The sequence below is a fragment of the Amblyraja radiata genome, chromosome 3 (genome assembly GCF_010909765.2).
Source record: "Amblyraja radiata isolate CabotCenter1 chromosome 3, sAmbRad1.1.pri, whole genome shotgun sequence".
NCBI lineage: Eukaryota > Metazoa > Chordata > Chondrichthyes > Rajiformes > Rajidae > Amblyraja > Amblyraja radiata.
In genome coordinates this window covers 95,922,976-95,946,202 of record NC_045958.1, presented here as the reverse complement: position 1 = coordinate 95,946,202, position 23,227 = coordinate 95,922,976, and the positions used below count along the sequence as shown (strand labels likewise).

The 23,227-nt window shown below is 43.0% G+C and overlaps 1 long non-coding RNA gene across 1 annotated transcript in view; it reads left to right on the top strand.

The window, feature by feature from the left end:
• The first annotated feature begins 5,522 nt into the window (after window positions 1–5,522).
• LOC116971319 overlaps window positions 5,523–23,227 on the top strand; it is a 56,655-nt gene continuing 38,950 nt past the window's right edge. Inside the window, exons 1-2 of the long non-coding RNA XR_004411470.1 lie at window positions 5,523–5,582; window positions 7,514–7,591. This is a non-coding gene — a long non-coding RNA (uncharacterized LOC116971319). The remainder of the gene's footprint in view (window positions 5,583–7,513; window positions 7,592–23,227) is intronic.

Genomic DNA, 23,227 nt, shown 5'->3' with positions numbered 1-23,227 from the left:
CTGTGTGATGGACTCGACTACATCCACAACTCTCTGAAATGTCTTAGTCTTGGGGAGCTGTTTCCAAGCTGTGAAGCATCCTGACAGTATCCCAATCAGTCTGATGAAGGGTCCCGATCCTATACGTCACCTATCCACATTCTCCAGGGATGCTGCCCGACTTGCTAAATTACTCCAGCACTTTGTCTTGCTTTCAATGGTGCATTTGTAGAAATTGGCTAGTGTGTTGGAGAAATGCCAAACTTTTTGCTAGTCTACTGAGCAAGCATGTGGCATGATTAATGCAACAGAACATCACAGGGTAGGGTAGGATTGGTACTGAATAGTGTTCAACACTGGGACACAAGGAGGCCCACTGAGACACACATCCTGCCCTTTGGTTTTATATTACACAGTTTTCTTCCTTCCTTATTTGATTCCACATCTGTCTTCATTGTCTTCATTTTATCTCAATCCTTTGTAAAGTAAAGTAAAGTATCCTTTATTGTCATTCAGACCTTCCAGTCTGAACAAAATTTCGTGCCTTGCAGTCATACATATAATAAAATAACAAAAACACACAATAAACACAAATTTAACATCCACCACAGTGAGTTCACCAGGCACCTCCTCACTGTGATGGAAGGCAAAAGTCTTAAAGTCTTTGTCTCTTCCCTCCTTGTTCTCCCTCTGCGCTGAGGCGATCCAGGCTTCCGATGTTCTGACCCCGCCTGGTGATGGTAAGTCAGTCCCGCTGCTGAATCCGAGCTCAGCGAACGGGCCGGTTCAAACTCCGCGGCCCAGGGTGGTCAAAGTTGCCGAAGCTGCCGCCCACCAGTCCAGCGGGCGAAGCTGTTGTTGTGGGAGCTCCGGAAAAACAGATCACCAACCTGTGACCTGCGAGCTCCCGACGATGTCGTCCACTGGGCCCGCGGCCGAGCCTCCGAAGTCGGGTCGTCGCCAGTACGCCGCCACAGCTCCATCCGTCTGCCACTCAACCCTCTTCTGAATCTACCAACATTTGTCCGTTTTTGCCACACCCGTTCCCCTTCAACTCTCCTTGCCAACTTTCTCCCCTCTACTCCATCAATCTGATGAAGGATCGCGACCCAACATATTATCTATCCATTTCTCTCCACCCCAGAGCCTGCGTGGCCCTCTGAATTTTTCCAGAACTTTGCTTTTTACTGGGGAAAGTAGTTATGGACCAGCTGCTATTGGGAAAGTTTGCATCAGGAAGTGAGAGTGATTTAATGATGAGAGGTTGTAAATTTAGCCTCTAAGGAAAAGGATGCATATGCAAAGTTTAAGGAACAGAAATTGGACAGGGCCTTTAAGGAAGATTATGAAAGGAAAGAACTCGAGCAGGGAATTAGGAGGCCTGGATGGGTGAGAGCTGAGAGTAGAGAAGTGTGTTAAAGGAGGAGAGTGGGAGAGGTATCGAGAGAGAATTCTCACAGAATACTTTCCTGTGTCTTTGACAGGTTCACAGCAGCGTGCGTGTTGTGTTGATGCCAGCGTGGCCAATGGTCGTAAACCACAAGGATCAGAGCCAGGTAATAGGAGAATCTGCCAAAACTTCCTATCATATTGAGGACATTCTTTGGAAAAGCAGAGCTCAAACCCGCATTTAATAACTGGCCTTTCAATTGTCGCTACCACCTACCCTCCTTCCCTACCTCCCATAGCCTCCTAATTAGATCAGCAAAGACAATCCCTCTCAGAGCAGATCAGGTTGTGTGTTCAAGTGGAATATTAATACTTAAAAGACTCGCCTTGAGGCCCAGGGCTTGCACTAAGATTCCATATTCCTCAGTCATGGGAATTAATCTACTCTGTCGAACCTACTGGAAGTATTTTGTATTGGACACCTGTCCTTAACTCTAAAGATTTAAGGTCCAACCTATTTAATCTCTTTGTCATCCCAAAAACCAGCCTGATGAACCTTTGCTGCTCAACCTGCAAAGTAAGTACAGGTAGTTCTGCTCAACATAGGTTTTGAAATCGCAAATTGGCTACAACACGATTGCTGAATTAGGTAATGCTATTATGTAGCTTGAATTGGTTATAAAATAATCTCTATCAGGAAGTAGAGAACCGGTTAAAAGTTACTTTGGAAAGCAGAAAAAAAGCTATCTTGGAAAAAACAACCTGGGGAGAAAAAAACATGTTCTTGTAACCTCCCTGCAGTAAGCAGTCACCAATGTCTCTTATGAATACAGATCATCATGGGTGGCCAAGCAATCATTTAAATTGACATGTGTGTAGTGATACTCTATTAAACAATGTAACATTGAGCCATCAGTATTTGTAGATTGCAGCTACAAAACTAAACTTGGAGCTATAAAAAAGATCTTTGTTTTTAAAAAACCAGTGGGAGAAATAACATTGTCATTGCAAGCCTCATAATCACTAGCCCCTTACCTCCTTTTTCTCATTGGCACAATTATGTTCAGAATGTAATTTTTTACAATAAGATGTTCCTTAAGAATGCAGCTTTCGTGGTATAGCGGAATTGCCTGTACATTGCTTTTTGGGGTAAGGAGACCGATATTATACCTAATACACCATCTAATACATTGAAAGGCCATTGTAATTTGGAATTGATCCTATTATTCTCAAAGTAACAATACCTGATCAATGCATCTCATAGGTTTGCACAAAGAACCTCTTCTATGTAATCCTCCACCACGCCTGAGGATAGGGTTGGAAAGTTCTGCTTTTTGCGATTACTCCAGGATTCCCTTCCGTTTTATCTACAGTTTTGACCCTGTGGGAGGGGATGGGGTGGACAGTTTGGGAGCTCCAAATTTCTCCATTAAAATACGCATTGCTTTTTTGTGTCTTTGACAGGTTCACAGGAGCCTGAAGGGGATCCTATTTACAGTGTTGTTGATTTAAACAAAGAGACAAGAAACAGGGCAGCCACCCAGGCAGTCCCAACTCCGGGAGAATTGGTCAGGAATGTTGGTGAGTGCAGTGATGGTTATCATTTGGAATTTGCACGGAGGTAACCAGGAGGAAGAGATGCAGGAAGTAAAGGCCAGCTTTCACGATCCAGCTCCTGTGGCAGAGTGGTTAAAAGTTGTAATTTTATGGAGACAGCATGGAAATAGGTTCTTCCGCCCACTGAGTTCATGCCAACCATTGGTCATACTTTTACACTAATTCTATATCAACCCACTTTCTCATCATCTCCCTGGATCTTAGGGGCGATTTAACCCGCATATCTATGAGGTGGTGGAGGAAACTGGATCATCCGGAGGTAAGCCAAGCATTCATGGGGACGAGCACAGACTCTATACCAACAGCACCCAAGCTCAGTATTGAACCCAGATCTCTGGTGCTGTGTTGTGGTGCTGCTGGCAGAGCTGCTGCCTCACAGCGCTTGAGACCCGTGTTCGATCCCAAACTTGGGTGATATCAGAGTGGAGTTTGCACATTTTACCAGCTGCGCCACTGTGCTGCCACTGTCATTGAGGAAGGGAGCTCCTATTGATCTGAGAAACAAAGAGGGGATGTTTCTGAGGCAAGCTGGAGAAGGTAGAGATCCCAAGATTAGCAAAGTGGACCAGCTTACAGACAATGGGAAAAGAGAATCTTCACACTGAGATGCCCCCGAGCTGGAGCCAGTGGAGGCCAATGGAGCGTTTTGTACAGATTAAAACTCACGTAAGAGGTGACAAGGCTGGAATGATTGAAGATAGGGACATGGGTTTCAGCAGCAGACGTGTTTGGAGTGGGACTGGGGGAACATGCAGTGTCATGGATGTAAAAATTAGAGGCATTAAAGTGAGAAAAAACTTGACTAAGCTCCCAAAGCATCTTTGCAGAATGGATTTGAGAAGATGTTTGCTCTTGTGAGCAAACCTGGATTGAAGAGTTACTGTTCACAAGTAGGGGTCACCCATTTTAGGATGACTTGATTTTCGTTTCTTAGATCAACAGTCTTTGGAACTCTCTTCCTCAAAAGATTGAGTTTTTAATATTTTGGGCCAGAGATAGATGGAGAATATCTGGAAACAGAAATATCTGGAAACCCACAACAGGTCAGGCAACCTCTGTGAAAAGAGAAAGCACTAACATTCGTGCTGGATACACCTTCGTCAGACTTTTCATGCTCTTGAAGAGCACAGGGGTGAGCGTTTAGCACAGGTGGGAAATCAGTCATGATATCATTGAAAAGCAGAGCTGAGTGGTTGATTCTTGCTCTCAACTTGTATTCAAAGGTTACAAAGGTCTTTTATTGTCACATGTGCCAATTAAGATACAGTGTTTTGTGAATTACCATACAGCCATACAAGACACACAATTATATAAAAGTTAACATAAGCATCCACGTCAGCAGATTCCCTACATTCCTCACTGTGATGGAAGGCCAAAATGTCCAATCATCATCCTCTTTAAGAAATATATGAGTGAAACTTTCCCTTGCAACTGCAGGAGATGCAAACCTGTCCCTACATCTCCTCCCTTACATCCATCCAGGAACCCCCAGCAGTCCTTCCAGGTGAGACAGAGGTTCACCTGCACCTCCTCCAACCTCATCTACTGCACCTGATGTGGCCTCCTTTCCATTGGCGAGACCAAATATAGCTTTGGCGACCGTTCCACTGAACACAAACTCTGTGCAACAAGACCTGTTGGATCTCTCTGTTACTATACATTTTAACTCCCCTTCCCATTCCCATCCTAACCTCACTGTCCTGGGCCTCCTCCATTGTCAAAGTAATACCATACACAAACAGCACCTTATATTCCGCTTGGTTTGTTTACAACCTAACGGTGTGAACATTGAATTTTCCGATGTTAGGTAACTAACCAGCAAAACCCATCTCCACTTCTCCCCACCCCCTTCCCACCCCACCTCTCTCTTCTCTGTGCCCCATCAGGACGAGCACCCATTTTAATGCTCCCCTCCCCTTCCACCCACATTCATTCCTCTGGCTTCACAATTCACACGTATCCTTATCTCACACCTTCAGTCTTTCACCTCTGGCCGCTGTTCAACCCACCTGCCTATCAAATAACCCCCTCATGTGTAGGGAACAGTGAACACATGGTGAGCAGCAAAACAATGCCAGTCCCAAGATTCATGCCTCCAGGGTCTTGTCAATATTCTATTTTCCACCTGCAGGGAAGTAAAACTGCAGAAAAGGGAGTAGAGTGATAGGAAAGGGGAGAGATTGGGCTGTCAGGGCTAGGGATGGGGGGGAAAGAGACTGTTGGACAGTTACAGTTTAGTTTGGTGTCACGTGTACCGAGGTACAGTGAAAAGCTTTTTGTTGCGTGCCATCCAGTCAGCAGGATGACAATACATGATTACAATCGAGCCATTTATCGATTACATATAGGTGTATCGATACATGATAAGGGAATAACGTTTAGTGAAAGTAAAGCCAACAAAGTCCGATCAAGGACAGTCTGAGGGTCACCAAAGAGGGAGATAGTAGTTCAGGGGCTGGGATTGTGAGGTTAAGACAGCAAGGCGATGAAGTTGTGCAGTAAATCTGTGTCCTTTCCAGATCCCTGTGACTCTCCAGATGCCCTCATTTACAGCATTATTCACGTTCAAAGCCTTTCTCGAGTAGGAGTGGAGATAGGTAAGGAACAGTAAGCACACGGTGAGCTGTGAAACAACTGTGGTGGTGTGGACGCCCCATGCAAAATAGTGTCCCCAATGGGCTGGGAGGCAAACCATTGATGTACTGACTAGAACCATCCACTGGCACTGACAATATACACTGGGCTTCCTAGCGAGCCTGTGATCCAGAGCTCTCCATATCCAACGTTCAGGGAAGGTGCAACAAAGGCCAGACATGGTGGAAGCAGTAACACAGACCCAGGACATAGAGTTACTAGAGATCCTGGTGTTGTTTATTTTCCGCATCCCACCAACGGGCAGCCAAGCATTAGACCTGGAAGTACAATGCTGTCTATTCTGCAGTACGGTTCTGTATCTACAGAAGCAGCGAGGGTTCTCTTGGGGCATGCCACGTATCATAATGAGGGGTGAAGAACAGTCTTGGCAAAAGATGGACCACTATAGGAGGGGCAATCGGAACAGGCAAGAGACAGTGATTATCAAAGGTGGGGATTCATAGAGTCATAGAGCACAGAGACAGGCTCTTTGGTCCAACTTGCTCAAGCCAACCAAAATGCCCCATCCACACTAGTCCCAATTGCCTGCATTTGGCCCATATCCCTATACACCTTTCCAAACCAAGTACCTGTCCCAATGTCGTTTAAATGGGAGTGGGCGGTTTGAGTGATAGAATACAGTGGGGGAGAGATGCTGGAATGCAATAACAATCTGTGTTCTTTTCAGATCCCCAGGAGCATCAGAATAACACTCTGTACAGCAATGTGAACATTCATAGACCTCCCTGCAAAGAGGAGGAGACTGGTAAGGACCACCGAACACACCGTGATCGGCAAAATACACACATCTGCGAGGACACCCCTTGGGAACACATCAAACCCATTTCATACTGAGTGGGCCCAGCACCGATCCCTGTGATACACCACTAGTCACAGGCCTCCAGTCTGAAAAGCAACCCATCACCACCACCTTCCACCAAGCCAAATTCATATCCAATTGGCTCATTCACCCTAGATCTCATGTGATTTAATCTTCCAGACTAGTAAGCCATGTGAGAACTTGGCAAAGGCCTTGTTAACGTCCATGCAGGCATTACCAGCTCTGCCCTCGTCAATAGACTCATCGCCTCATCAAAAGCTCAGTCAAATTCATGAGTCACACACAAATTCCACACACAAAGCCATGCCCTCATTTACAGCATTGTTCACGTTCAAAGCCGTTCTCGAGTAGGAGTGGAGATAGGTAAGGAACAGTAAGCATACAGTGAGCTGTGAAACAACTGTGGTGGTGTGGACGCCCCATGCAAAATAGTGTCCCTAATGGGCTGGGAGGCAAACCCTTGATGTACTGACTAGAAACATCCACTGGCACTGACAATATACACTGGGCTTCCCATCAAGCCTGTGATCCAGAGCTCTCCATATCCAACATTCAGGGAAGGTGCAGCAAAGGCCAGACATGTTGGAAGTAGAGATCCTGGTGTTGTTTATTTAACGCTTCCCACCAACGGGCAGCCAAGCATTAGACCTGGAAGTACAATGCTGTCTATTCTGCAGTACTGTATCTACAGAAGCAGCGAGGGTTCTCTCGGGGCATGCCACGTATCATAATGAGGGGTGAAGAACCGTCTTGGCAAAAGATGGACCACTATAGGAGGGGCAATCAGAACAAGCAAGAGACAGTGATTATCAAAAGTGGGGACTCATAGAGTCATAGAGCACAGAGACAGGCTCTTTGGTCCAACTTGCTCAAGCCAACCAAAATGCCCCATCCACACTAGTCCCAATTGCCTGCATTTGGCCCATATCCCTATACACCTTTCCAAACCAAGTACCTGTCCCAATGTCGTTTAAATGGGAGTGGGTGGTTTGAGTGATAGAATACAGTGGGGGAGAGATGCTGGAATGCAATAACAATCTGTGTTCTTTTCAGATCCCCAGGAGTCTCAGAATAACACTCTGTACGGCAATGTGCACATTCAAAGACCTCCCTGCAAAGAGGAGGAGACTGGTAAGGACCACCGAACACATCGTGAGCGGCAAAATACATCACTAGTCACAGGCCTCCAGTCTGAAAAGCAACCCATCACCACCACCAAGCCAAATTCATATCCAATTGGCTCATTCACCCTAGACCTCATGTGATTTAATCTTCCAGACTAGTAAGCAATGTGAAAACTTGGCAAAGGCCTTGTTAACGTCCATGCAGGCAATGTGTACCAGCTCTGCCCTCGTCAATAGACTCATCGCCTCATCAAAAGCTCAGTCAAATTCATGAGTCACACACAAATTCCACACACAAAGCCATGCTAACTATCCCTCATCAGTCGTTACCTTTCCAAATCCGGGTACATCCTTGTACATCCTTGTAAAGCTCATTCTACGCTTCCCCCCAGTCTAGTTTCAGTCAATAAGATACTGAGTCAAGCACTTGCGCATCTAAATTTTATTTTGGAGATACACAATAACAGTTCCTCACTACTATACCTAACCACTGCGGGTTCGATCCTTGTATCTGCTTGGCCAAGCTCTCCTAGCCTTGTGCAAGCAGAGACACTCCAAACAGTCGCACAGTCCCAAACGTTCTCCCAGAAGATCGACTCAGGACCTCGTGGGAGTGGCCTTTTATAGGTCCCCGAACCTTGAGGGGCCGAATCATATGGGGGTGGTCTCTTTACAGTCCAATAACAGATATCGATTAACACAGTACATGATAGACATTTCCCTAACCCAATAATACAGTAACTAATACATTGTATTCAAACGGAGCTTCTGGAAGGAAGCAAACATAGCAACATGTGCCTTGTTATTCAAGAAACCTAGACAAGGCTCAACACTTAATCCAATCAACATCTAGCAAAGTATAGCTTTGCAACAATATTTGATCAGTCTGAAGAAGGGTTTCGGCCCGAAACGTCACCTATTTCCTTCGCTCCATAGATGCTGCTGCACCCGCTGAGTTTCTCCAGTATTTTTGTGTACCTTTAACAATGTATATGTCTGGTTTGCATTCACCCAATCCGTTTCATGCAATTTACACCTAATTGTAAGAATACGCAGAAGTCCCATTCTTTTCCTGCAACTCTTATCTAGGCTCCAGACAAGCTGACATCATTCTGCAGCTTGTCCCATTTCTGCAGAAGGCACATTTAAATTGACCAAATGGCCTAGCAGACTAGAAGCCTTTACATAATTTTAGTGTCCTGGCATCTCCAATTTGGCCAGAATTAACATCCTGGCACTCAAAATCCCCTCCAGTAATTCCCTCACCACTGCAGGCTCACTGGTCTGTAGTTCCCTGTCTTGTACTTGCAGCCCTTCTTAAATAGGGGCACAACATTTACCACCCTCCAATCTTCCAGTACCACACTTGTGTTAAAGATGATGCAAATGCCTCTGCCAGAGCACTTGAAATTTCTTCCCTAGCTTCCCGCAATATCCTAGGATACATCTCATCAGGCCTTGGACATTTATTTACCCTAATATGTCTTAAGACTGCCAGCACGTCTTTTGTAATGTAGATATGTTCCAATGTATTGCAATTCAATACTCTTAATTCCTTAACTTCCATGACCTCCACGATAAATACAGATGAGAAATATTAATTTAAAACCTCGCCCATCTCCCATGGATGACCATGTTGATCCTATTCTCTTTAGTTAGCCTTTTGCTCTTAATATACTTCGAGAATTTCTCTGAGTTCTCCGTTATCTTATCTGCCATAGCTATCTCATGTCCTCTTTTTGTCTTCCTTATTTCGCTCTAAATTGTAAGCCTACATCCTTTATACTTGAGAGGTTTGCTTGATTCCCAGCTACCTATATCTGACATATGCCCCTTTTGCTTGACTAATGCTTCAATGTCCATCATAAATCATGTTGAATGGCTGAATGGCCAACTTCCCTCCCTATTCCTTACATTCTGTGGACAAGATTCCTCAGACAGTAGCTTGGCTCTGTGTAGTCGGCTGTCAACCAGAGGACATGGGTTTAACTCAAGAACCAGATGACTTGGGTTTAACGTGAGAGCTAAAAGATATAATAGGAAAAAGAAGGGCAACATTTTCACACTGAGGGTGGTGGTCAGAGCTACCAGAGGAGGGTAGTTGAGGAAGGTACTATGACAACATTTAAAAGACGTTTGGTCAGGTACATGGAAAGGAAAGGTTTAGAGACATATGGGCCAAATATGGGCGTGGGGTTAGTGTAGATGGGCATCTTGGAAGGTATGGGCAAGTTGGGCCGAAGGGCCTGTTTCCATACTGTATGACTCTGACTCTATAAACAGCTGATGATCCTGGTCTCAGGGGGTTGGATGGATGATGGGGGAAAGGGGTCAGTGTGGGAGCAAAGAGCTTCGAAATGGGGCAAGTTCCCTCTGGCAATGAGAAGACTAAGAGTACCCGCAATATAGAGGAGAGAGTCTCTGACAAGCCGGTTCTCTGATGGGTGAGAGGGCCTGGCCTTGCTCAAACTGGGTTGAATTCAAGCAATTTTCTAATATTGAGAGGGCAAGTCCAGGGAAAGCCAGGCACAATTGAAGAAGGACCAGAATACAAGGAGCCCAAATCTACCAAAATGACCATATCATCAGTTTATCTAACCTGTCTAACCAGCAGTTGAGTGAAAGACTGGGGAGAGTGGCCATCAGACGATAATGGAGAGGGGATGTTGGATCTGGGTGGAAGGCTGACTGAATTTGCAGAGAGGGTTCCAGTTCTGGATAGGCTCTGAGTTTGAGAGATTAGAAGTTTTCCTCTCACGAGGGGAATGGATTGGTTGTTTGCATACCTATCTATTCCAAGAGTAGAGCAATCAAATGCGAGAGGATGAGTTTAAGATGCGACGGGAAAGATTTAATAGGAACCTGATAGGCAAAATTTTCACACAGAGGGTGATGGTATATGGAACGAGCTGTCAGAGGAGGTAGTTGAGGCAAATACTCTGACAACATTTAAAAGACAGGTGCATGGTTTGGAAAGGTTAAGAGAGATATAGGCCAAACACAAGCATGTGGGATTAGAGTATATGGGGCATCTTGGTCTGCATTGGAAAGTTGGGCCGAAGGGCCTGTTTTCGTGTTGTATAACTATGGTTCTCAATGGTTTGAATCAAGATAGAAGAATCTTACAATGACAGCATAAAATCATAAAAATGTAATTGTTTATCTTCCAGGCTGCATTTATGCAACAGTTGTTTATACAAAAGAACAGGCCAAGGATGCAAGTGGAGAATAAAACCTCCTGCGCATGACAAACCTCCCTGGTATTTTCGGATAACGTTGAAGTACAGATCATGAGTTAAATTGGAACGCTTGAGACCCGGGACTGGGGGAGCCCCACTGTAGGACGTCTGTGACACTTCGGAGGTTTCTGTGCATTTGAGTTCCTCGGCAAAAAATCATCTGTTACAATGCCAGGACGAACCAGATCAATTAATTGCCAGCGAGCGGCTTCTGAAGTGCAGTCACTATCGTAAGACAGGGAGTCAAAGCTCAGCAAAAGTCTTCTGAAACATAGTAATGAATGGATAATTGAAAAGTGAATGTTGGAGCGCGGGTATTTGGGGAAACCTTTCCCCTGCTCATCTTCAGAACATGAAACTATCATATTGTCGTGAGATTGCACAAGTTTGCGTTTTGGGGAAGGAAATCAGCTGTTCTTCCGTCTGTTGAGGCCCACTGCAAGGGTGGATCGCAGAACAACAAACGATCTGTTGCAGGAACTCAGCAGGTCTGGGTGGGGGTGTAGTTTGGAGGAATTGTGAAAGGAAGTGTGACTCCTATCTGTACTTGGGAAAATACTTCAGCAAGCCACTCAATTCAAGGGCAAATAGGGTTATGAAATAACTGCTGGCTCACAGAGTGACAGTACTTCAATTAGTCGTTCTTTTTACAGGCTTTTTACCTCTATTCAGTCTTTCTACTGATCCTGGCAACAACATTGGTTCATACAGCACAGAAACAGGCTTTTGAGTCCAACTACATGCCCCATTGATGCTAGTCCCATCTGCCTGCATTTAGCCCATGTCGCACTCAACATTCCCCATCCATGTACCTGTCAAATGCCCTTTAAAGGTTGTGATCGTTCCTGCATCAATCACCACCACAGGCAGCTTGGTCCATATACCTACCACCCTCTGTGTGAAATGATGTCCCTCAGATTCCCATTAAATCTTTCTCCTCTCACCCTAAAAATATTCCCAAAGCCAAAGTCTAAAGTCAAAGTCAAATTTATCCTGGTTCATGATTCTCCTATACTCCTATAGGATAAAAGACTCTGGGAATAAACATTTACCTGTTTATTCCATCACGATCTTATACACCTCTATAAGATTCCCCCTCATCCTCCTGTACTCCAAGGAATAAAGTCCTATGCAGCCCAACTTCTCCCTATAGCTCAGGCCCTCGAGTCCTGGCAATAGCCTTGTAAATTTTCTCATCAGTCTTTCCAGCTTGTCATGGATGTCTGGGATGATAAAAGAAAGATAGGTCTTAATTAGGATGAGTAGGCCATTCAGCCTCTTGTGGCTGCTGAACTATTCAATGTAATAATGATCCCTTCCCTGAATCATGTTCCTGCACTAATTCATTATCTATTGATTTCCTTAATAGCCTGGACTTTCAGAAAGCATTTGATAAGGCCCCACATAGGAGATTAGTGGGCAAAATGAGGGCACATGGTATTGGGGGTAGAGAAGTAGTTGGCAGACAGGAAACAAAGAGTAGGGATTAACGGGTCCCTTTCAGAATGGCAGGCAGTGACTAGTGGGGTACCGCAAGGCTCGATGCTGGGACTGCATCTATTTACAATATACATCAATGATTTGGATGAAGGGATTCAAAGTAACATTAGCAAATTTGCAGATGGCACAAAGCTGGGTGGCAATGTGAACTGTGAGGAGGATGCCATGAGAATGCAGGGTGACTTGGACAGGGTGTGGGAGTGGGCAGATGCATGGCAAATTAAGTTTAATGTGGAGAAATGTGAGGTTACCACTTTTTTTTAAAAAAAATTTAAAAATTTATTAGAAGTAAGTACAATACAGTGGTACCTTTTTTTACAGGTTCCCAAAATTATGTTAACATATTACATTCTCTGTACAACTTCCTTTTTATTTTTTCTTTAAAGAGAAAAGTAAGAAGAGAAAAAGAAAAAGAGGTAGTAAAGAGTGAAGGATAGACTGGTGTGCATGAGTAAGAAGCAGTAAAAGGAAATAGTGAAGTAAAGAAATAGGTGAGGGAGAAAAGCAGGAGGGAGTTTATCCAATCGCCACAAGGAGATGATTTTTTATATTCTAGGTCGTCTTTCACCCACACCTGAAACTTTTAATTTTTACGATACTGTTGCACCACATGACTCCAAGAAATCAATAAATGGAGACCAACTCATTAAGAATTGGTCTTGTTTGTCTATTAGGAGGAGTCTCATTTCTTCCAAATATGCTGTGTCCGACATATTACTGATCCACATTTTATCTGTCGGTGTATTAGCATTTTTCCAAAATTTAAGTATGTTTTTTTGCTATTATTAACCCATAATTAAAGAATGAGTTTTGGGGTTTATTTAATTTATTCCCGTCTCCCCTTACTCCAAATATAATCATTTCAGTATTCGGTTCCATTTTTATCTTAAATAGCTTTGTGAATATATCAAATATATCACACCAAAATTTATGAAGTTTTGTACAAGAAACAAATGAGTGTGTAATATTGACATTTTGAGAAAGACATTTATCACAGATGGGAGAGATATTTGGAAAAAATTTATTCAACCTAGTTTTTGAATAATATAATCTATGTAATATTTTAAATTGAATTAAACTGTGTCTAGCGTTAATCAAACATTTATGTATATATATATAATACTTTTCCCATGTTTCTTTTGAGATTTTTGTCATTAATTATTTTTCCCAGTCTTCTCTAATTGCCTCTGTTGATGGCAATTCTCTGTTTAAAATACTGTTATATAGGTATGATATTAATTTTTGTGACCGCCTTGATATTCATTGCTTCTTCCAGTGGATCAAAATTATACTTTGAAATCTTGGTATATATTTCTTCATAAAATCACATACCTGTAAATATTTAAAATATTGGTTGTTATTCAATTTAAATTTTGATTTTAGTTGTTGAAATGATAATACATTTCCCATTACATACAAGTCACCTACCTTTTTAATTCCCACTCCTTCCCATTGTCTATATGTTTTATCCATACCAGATGGTTTAAATACTGGGTTATTCACTATTGGTGTTAGCACTGATAAGTTTCTTAATTTTAAAGTTAATTTTATTTGTTTCCAGAATCCATAATTGGATTCTTCTTATATAATATATTGTTCAGTTTTATTGGGGAGAAGAGGATCGCTCCTAAATCATAAGAGGAGAGCAATCCTCTTTCTCCATTCTCCTCCATTCCAACTGTTGAGCAGAACTATCCAACCAGTAAATTATATTCTTAATATGCACTGCCCAATAATAATATAAAAAATTAGGCAGTGCAAGTCCCCCTACCTCTTTGGTTTGCACAAGTGGTTTCTTTTAATTCTGTGTGCTTCATAATCCCAAAATAAAATTGGTAATATTCGAGTCTAATTTAAAAAAAAAATGTTTTGGTATATATATTGGTATAGATTGGAATAAATATATTATTTGTGGTACAATTATCATTTTTATAGCATTTATTCTGCCAATTAATGATAGTATAAATGTAATGTAATCAGAGCATTCAATTTATTTAATAATGGTATAAAATTAGCATTAAATAATGATTTATATCTTCTAGTAACTTGAATACCCAAATACTTAAATTTTTCCATTGCAATTTTAAATGGAAATTTTAATAGGTGATTCGCTTTCTGGGGTTTTAGTGTCATAATTCACTTTTATTCCAATTTATTCTATAACCAGAAAAAGAGCCGAATTCCTCTATTAAATTTAATAAATTCGGGATACTCGTTTGTGAATTTGTAATATATAAAAGTATATCATCTGCATATAGTGAAATTTTATTACTAGAGTCCTCATCGACTTCAGCTCCGCATTTAATACTGTCATCCCCGCCAATTTGATCACCAAACTCAGCGGACTTGGCATCACCACCTCCCTCTGCAATTGGACACTGGATTTCCTCACCAAGTCTGTTAGGATCAACAACCTCACCTCCTCCACTCTGACACTGAACTGCCACAGGGCTGTGTGCTCAGCCCTCTCCTCTACTCCCTCTTCACCCATGACTGCATCCCTATGTATGGCTCCAACGCCATCATAAAATTTGCCGATGACACCACGGTGGTAGGTCTGATCAGGGACAATAACGAATCAGCCTATAGGGAGGAGGTCCAGAACCTGGCAGCCTGGTGTACCAATAATAACCTCGTCCTCAACTCAAAGAAGATGAAGGAAATCATCGTTGACTTCAGGAAGACCAGAGGTGGCAGACATACCCCCATCCACATAAACGGGACGGAGGTGGAGCGCGTCTCCAACTACAAATTCCTTGGGGTACATGTCTCAGAGGATCTGTCCTGGTCCCACAATACCACCAAACTGATCAAAAAGGCGCAGCAGTGCCTCTAGTTTCTGAGGAGGCTTAAGAAAGTTCACCTGTCCCCCCAGATCCTGTCCAACCTCTACCGCTGTACCATCGAAAGGATCCTGACCATCTGCTTCACGGTAGGTTACAGCAGCTGCACCACAGCTGACTGGAAGGTACTGCAACGGGTGGTGAAAACCGCTCAGCACATCATCGGTGCCTCGCTCCCTGCCATGGATGCCCTCCACCGCAAACGGTGTCTGAGATGGGCCGGGAAAATCATCAAGGACCCCTCTCACCCTAACCATGGACTATTTGCCCTCCTCTCATCAGGGAGGCGGTACAGGAGCCTCAGGTCTTGCACAAGCAGGCTGAGGAACAGCTTTTTCAATAACACCATTACACTGCTGAACTCACAGTCCCGACGCTAGCTATCATTTATACTCTCCCATCTGTATACATTTATTTGCCTATGTACCAGTTTAATTCATCCACATTGCACATATTGTTTAACCAGTATTTTTATTTCTACTATCTTGCACTCTGACCAGATGCTAAACTGCATTTCGTCGTACCTGTACTCGTATTTGTGCAATGACAATAAAGTTGAATCAAATCAAATCAAATCAAATATAGTAATTTTACCCATCTAATAAAATTATCTCCCATATTAAATTTTTGGAGTACTTTGTATAAATACTGCCATTCTACCTGATCAAATGCTTTCTCTGCATCCAAAGATATAACTGATAAATCTTCCTTTTCCGTTTTGTATGAATACATTATATTAAAAAGGCGTCTCAGATTGTTAGATGATTGTCTTTTAGGTATAAACCCCGTTTGGTCTGGATTTATCAATGTATTAATATATTTACTCAATCTTTTTGCTAAAGTCTTTGCTAAAATGTTCTGATCTGTATTTAGGAGTGATATGGCTCTATATGAGCCCGGCGCTTCTAAATCTTTATCTTTTTTAGGTATTAGCGTAATTGTAGATTCTGCTAGTGTTTCTGGTAATTTATTTTCGGTAAAAGCATACGTATATAATTTAAGTAACCGTGGGACCATTAACTCCTGAAAACCTTTATAAAATTCATTATTAAAACCATCTGGTCCTGGCGTTTTCCCATTTTTCAGTTATTTTATTGGTTCACTTATTTCTTCACTTGTGATCTGAGCTCCTAATTCTTCTTGTTCTAAGATATCCAATTTTGGCAGATTACAATTATCTAAAACATCTATAATTTTATTGTCTTCTATTTTAGTTTTAGATGTATATAAGTTTTGATAAAATTGGGCAAACCTTTTATTAATATCCTTGGGTAACATTAATAGTTCCCCATTCCCTGATTTGATTTTAGTAATAGTCTTTCCTTTTCTTGTTTCTTCAATTGTCACGCCAGAAGTTTATGTGGTTTATCGCCAAATTCAAACTGTGCCTGTTTTGTAATCAGAAATAATCTTATTACTCTTGCCGATAATATTCGATTAAGTTTAAATTTCAATAAGCCCGTAATTAAGTAAGTTCTTTTGAAACACGTTTAATTCGGGGTTACCTTCCGATATTCCAAAAATGATCCATTCTGCTTTTGGTACCAGTTTTATTTTAATTAATTTTGTGAAGATTTCAAATATTTCGTTCCAGAATTTTTGGTTTTTATACAAAAAACAAAAGAGTGCGCTATGGTAGCTTCTTGTGACTGACATTTATCACAAATGGGTGAGACATTGGGGAAAAGTTTATTTATTTTAGTTTTTGAATAATATAGTCTATGTAATGTTTTAAATTGAATTAGAGTATGTCGTACGTTGATCGAGCATTTACCTTGTGGGTTATTAACTATTTGTGTATTAAATCTCCAAAAAGATTTTATACCTGGCATTCCCTCTACTTTTAAAGTAAAAGTCAATGGGGAGTGATCAGAAATAATACTATTATGATATTTAGGATTAATCGTGTATGGAATTAATTTTGTGTCCACTAAAAAATAATAAATTCTTGAGAAATTTTATGTACCGCTGAGTAAAACGAGGTTATCCACTTTGGTGGCAAAAACAGGAAGGCAGATTACTATCTAAATGGTGTCAAGTTGGGAAAAGGGGAAGTACAACGGGATTGGGGGTTCTTGTACATCAGTCTATGAAAGTAAGCATGCAGGTACAGCAGGCAGTGAAGAAAGCGAATGGCATGTTGGCCTTTATATCAAGAGGAATCGAATATAAGAGCAAAGAGGTCCTTCTGCAGTTGTACAGAGCCCTAGTGAGACCACACCTGGAGTATTGTTTGCAGTTTTGGTCCCATAATTTGAGGAAGGACATTCTTGCTATAGAGGGAGTGCAGCGTAGGTTTACAAGGTTAATTCTCGGGATGGCGGGACTGTCATATGCTGAGAGAATGGAGCAGCTGGGTTTGTACACTCTGGAGTTTAGAAGGATGAGAGGGGTCTCATTGAAACATATAAGATTGTTAAGGGTTTGGACAAGCTAGAGGCAGGAAACATGTTCCTGATGTTGGGGGAGTCCAGAACCAGGGCCACAGTTTAAGAATAAGGGGTAAGCCATTTAGAACAGAGTCGAGGAAATGCTTTTTCTCACAGATAGTGGTGTGTCTATGGAATTCTCTGCCTCAGAGGGCGGTGGAGGCAGGTTCTCTGGATGCTTTCAAGAGAGAGCTAGATAGGGCTCTTAAAAATAGCAGTCAGGGGATATTGGGAGAAGGCAGGAATGGGGTACTGATTGGGGATGATCAGCCATGATCACATTGAATGACAGTGCTGGCTCGAAGGGCCGAATGGCTTACTCCTGCACCTATTGTCTATTGTCTATTAATCACCTATCATTTTCCAATTTTTCCACATCAGCAAATATATGCCAGCTTTGAAATTGAGTATGCACAGCACAGAATGGGCCATTCGGCCCAGATTGTCTGTCTTGGGGTCCTCGCTTTGCCCAGCCTCACTCCCCCTATAGACCACGACTGATCACTATTTTCATCCTCTCCCTCGTGTGTTGAACCAGCATTTTACCTTGAATACATCTCTGCTGTTCCCCTCAGTTTTCCCTTTAGGAACCAGTTTCACATCCTGGCCGCTCTCTGGGGAAAAAATTTTCTCCTGATTTCCCTCTTTGATTGATGGCGGCACAATGATGGAATAGAGCTGCTGCCATGGTTCGGTTCTAACCTCCAGTGCTGGCAATGTGAAGTTTGCACCTTTTCCCTGTGACCATGTTGGTTTCCTCTTGGTGCTCCAATTTCTTCCCACGTCCCACTGGTGTGTGGGTTGGTGGGTGTATATTGGCTGCTGTAAATTGTCGCTGGTGTGTAGGTCAAGGATAGAATTATGGGGCAGGGTGATAGAGGTCAATGGGAAGAATCACATAGGATTGGTCTAAATTCATATTTGACAATTAGCACAGCTCAGTGGGCCTGTTTCTGTGCTGTTTGATTACAGATTTCCCAGTGATTACATATGGTACATACAGCAGTGCAGCGCAGGAAAAGGCTGTGCTAAACATGATGTCAAGCTAAACTAATCTCATCTCGTGTGGAAAGGTTCAAATCGAAGATAGACATCCATTTTTGTGGGGTGTGTAGCGGCAGATTTTTATATTGTTCAAGAGATTGCTCCCTCTAGCCACCAAGGAGACTACATGGTTAAGGAGAATGTCATAATACGCATGTGAGGTCTCCGAGAGACCTTCAGAGCTTCTTCACTGATCTCTCCTATTTCTTCCACGTTTCCATGCGTCACACAGCGCGTGACGTCATTTACACATATAAAGGGGGTTGCTGGCTGCTAGATGGAACTTCCTGCACACATGTGGGGCAGTTGACGGGACACCGGATGGCCACATGTGAGGCATGTGGCCATCCGGTGTCCACCCAGGGTGGTTCTATGTACTTTAACTACACAAAGTTCCATTCCATCGTGCTGTTAGCTGTGGTCCATGCAAACTACAACTTCCTGTTTGTGGATGTGGGCACACTTGGCAGTGTCGCAGATGGAGGGATCTGGAGAGAGACCTACCTTGGGCAAGCACTGGAAGAAGGGAGAGCAGGCCTTCCTGATCCTTCAGTGTAACCTTTTCGTGTAGTGGAAAAAGCAGTACCTCTGCCGGTAGAAGACAACCCTGACATCCCCTACGCACTGGTTGGTGATGATGCCTTCGCATTCAGGCCATGGATGATGAAGCCATCCCCTCAGAGGCGGATGTCATGGGAGCGAAGGATCTTTAATTACAGGCTGTCCAGGGCTCAGAGGGTTGTGGAAAATGCCTTTGGTATCTTTGCTTGCAGATTCAGATTCCTGCTGACCACAATGGAGCAGGAGCCTCGAGAATGTGCAGACCATTGTCTACATGGCCATGTGTCCTCCACAACCTGATCCGCAGCAGAGGTGCAGCAGCAGCCATGGTGGAGGGTGACACAGTGGACAAACAGACAGGAAACGTCACACCAGGTTCATGGAGAGCTGGAGGACAGGCTGCACCAATGGTGGCACTGGGCACATTGCAAGGAAACACCTGCAACAAAAGAGCCAAGGAGCAGAGGGACCATCTCTGCGCTTACTACAACTAGGCAGTGTACCTTGGCAGAACGACATGTGCTGAAGATCAGCAGCAAACATCCCACACCACAAACGGAGGACCACCACTACAGGAACTGATCTAATAAAAGGAGGATCTATGTATGTTAATGGTGGATTTTTGTATGTGAAACTAGTAATACTGTGATAATAATAATAATACCTCACGCATCGGACTTTCTTTGAAATGCCATAAGCGGTTAAATGCCTTTGTCTGCTTTATATGATATTTCATGACACATTTTGCATTTCAATGCAGTTCCATGTCTGTGTGTGTTTTATTTATCTAATAAATCGAGGTTTTTATATGTGAGATACATTCCATGATTAGACGTGGTTTCCATATGTGAGATCAATGCCATGATTAACAAACTGCTTTTTCCACTACACAAAAAGGTTACACTGAAGTTTAATAATCAAGTTGTAGGTGAACTTATTTGCGATAAATACAAAGATCCATGACTTTATAAGAATTAAATGATTTAGTGCAAGCAATCAAATAATGTATTGAAAAACAAGAAACAAAATTTTAATGTGCAACACAAGTGAACAGAATAGTGAATGTTGGTTAGAGAGCATCATTCTGGGAAGAAAATCGATTCCGTGGCAAGAAACACGGTGAGTGTGGTGAGGATTTTCAAATCGCGCGCGCTTTTATTGCTAACGCGAAAAAGGCGGGCCGACTGATTTTGGGCGTCACATGCCGTCTCGCGGTGACGTCATCACGCAACGCCACGCGCTACGTGTACGACATCAAGACGCTTGCATGCGACCGCAATACGCCTGCGTATGCGCTACGTCAGGACGGAGGCGAGCGAAGATTTAGTTCGCTACAAAATCCCGGAGCGCCGCGCAATACTGCGCACAACTCCATACCGCTCCGCGCTTCTCCATGGGACCGGCCCCGCGAGGCCACACGATGCTCGTGCGCCTCAACGTGACGACGAGGTCACGTAATTAGCGCGCCAAAGACATGTAAGTGGGACAGGGCCTTAAGACTGCTCCCAGTTTGCACAGAGCCTGTCTTCCCAGTTATGTGAGTGGGGCTGTTCTAGAGATTATAAAAGTATCTGTAAGGGGTGAGACGCCCTCCCTTTCCATGTTCACAAGCACTGTTATCACATTTTCCCATGACTTATTTTGCCATTCGAGATTAACTAATTTAAATGCTAGAGCCAGTCGGGCAGCAAACAATTTACTAAAGTTTGAACAGCTAGCGGCCCATTTTTGCACGGGGCACTCCGGCATGTTCCTCACAGTGGATAGCATTCATAACAACGCGTTTCACTTAACTCGGTACACGGGGCAATGATAAACCTAAACTATTGTGATGTTGCAGGATATAGGAGCTCCTTTTTCCTGCAACATCCCACTAGTTTACATTTACTATTGTCAAGTAACCCAGGGACAGTGGAAACCTAGACAGAGAAATAGACAGTGATGGCTTTGTTTTGCATGCTACCCAAACAGAATATATGTTATACAAAAATGCAATCAAGTCAAGCTGTCAATTTTTTCGGTGACAAATTGAAAGGAGCAGCAAAAGATGACAGAAGATTTGCCTGGGTAACTCAACTCCCATACTGTAAATATGTCAGAGATTCAAACTTACACCCAATACACAGTATCACATAAAAGAAAGGTTGATAGTGTTGAGACAACATTCTTCTAGTGTGGTCTTTCTTGTACATCACAAGCATAAGCAAGGCTATTAAAGCATGACCACTGACTGCTCAAACTCAAGCCAAGTCAGTGGATATATTTAAGGCAGAAATAGATAGATTCTTGCTTAGTACAGGTGTCAGAGGTTATGGGGAGAAGGCTGAAGAATGTGGTTAGGAGGGAGAGATACTGTAGATCAGCCATAATTGAATGGTGGAGTAGACTTGATTGACCGATTGGCCTAATTCTACTCCTATCACTTATGACTTGCGCAAGCACATTTAACTGCAGACATGAGAGGCATAGATTGGGTAGATACTGAGTCAGAACCTTTTACTCAGGATGGAAATGTCCAAGTTTAATGGAGATGTGTGGGGCAAGTTGTTTTACACAGAGGGTGGAGGGGGCCTGGGGCACATTGCCTGGGGTGGTGGTGGAAGCAGCGGTGTTTAAGAAGCTTTCTGACAGGCACATGGATAGGCAAGGAATGAACAGATATGGATCAGTTGCAGGCAGATGAGATCAGTTCAGCTGTTTGGCATGTTTGGCACAAACATTGTGGGCTGAAGGGCCCGTTCCTGTGCTGTGCTGCTTTATGTTCTTCAGAGGTTGGGTTAATTGGCAGGAGGGTTTAAGTGACAAAGGCTAAAGATGAAAAGGAGACAAAAGGGTGTCAGGAGATGAGGAGAGAAGAGAAGTGCAATGTGAAGCCAGAAAGAGGTGGAGTTAATTGTTGAAATCCCCACAGGTGGAATTAGTTGTGATGTGAATTTATCCTTCAAGGGCTAATCGTATTATAAAAGTTATTCTAAAAATGGTAACTGATGGTAACCAAATGGTAACACCATCTTAGTTGTTTACAACAATTATCCTTTATCTTAACTGCATCTTAAAGAAGTTGATGACATTTCCTTATCACCCACAACAAATGTGTGTTGCAATCTCTGCATTGATCTTGCTAGTTCCTCCCTGAAGAAGGAACCTGGCCCTAAATATAATCTACAGTGCATTCAGAAAGTATTCAGACCCCTTCACTTTTTCCACATTTTGTTACGTTACAGCCTTATTCTAAAATGGATTAAATTCATTTTTTTATCATCAATCTACGTACAATACCCCATAATAAAAAAGCGAAAACAGGTGTTTAGAAATTTTTGCAAAGTAATTAAAAATAAATAACTGAAATATCACATAAACATAAGTATTCAGACCCTTTACTCAGTATTTTGTTGAGGCACCTTTGGCAGAGATTACAGCCTCAAGTCTTCTTGGGTATGACACTACAAGCTTGGCACACCTGTATTTGGGTAATTTCTCCCATTCTTCTCTGCAGATCCTCAAGATCCAGAAGGGTTTCGGCCCGAAACGTCGCCTATTTCCTTCGCTCCATAGATGCTGCTGCACCCGCTGAGTTTCCCCAGCAATTTTGTGATCCTCAAGCTCTGTCAGGTTGGATGAGGAGCGTCGATGCACAGCTATTTTCAGGTCCCTCCAGAGATGTTCGATCGGGTTCAAGTCCGGGCTCTGGCAGGGCCACCCAAGGACATTCACAGACAATGTCACAAAGCCACTCCTGCATTGTCTTGGCTGTGTGCTTAGGGTCATTGTCCTGTTGGAAGGTGAACCTCCGCCCCAGTCTGAAGTCCAGAACACTCTGGAGCAGGTTTTCATCAAGGATCTTGCTGTACTTTGCTCCGTTCATATTTCTCTCGATCCTGACTAGTCTCCCAGTTCCTGCTGCTGAAAAACATCCCCACAGCATGATGCTGCCACCACCATGTTTCACCGCAGGTATGGTATTGGTCAGGTGATGAGCGGTGCCTGGTTTCCTCCAGACCTGGCACCTGGCATTCAGGCCAAATAG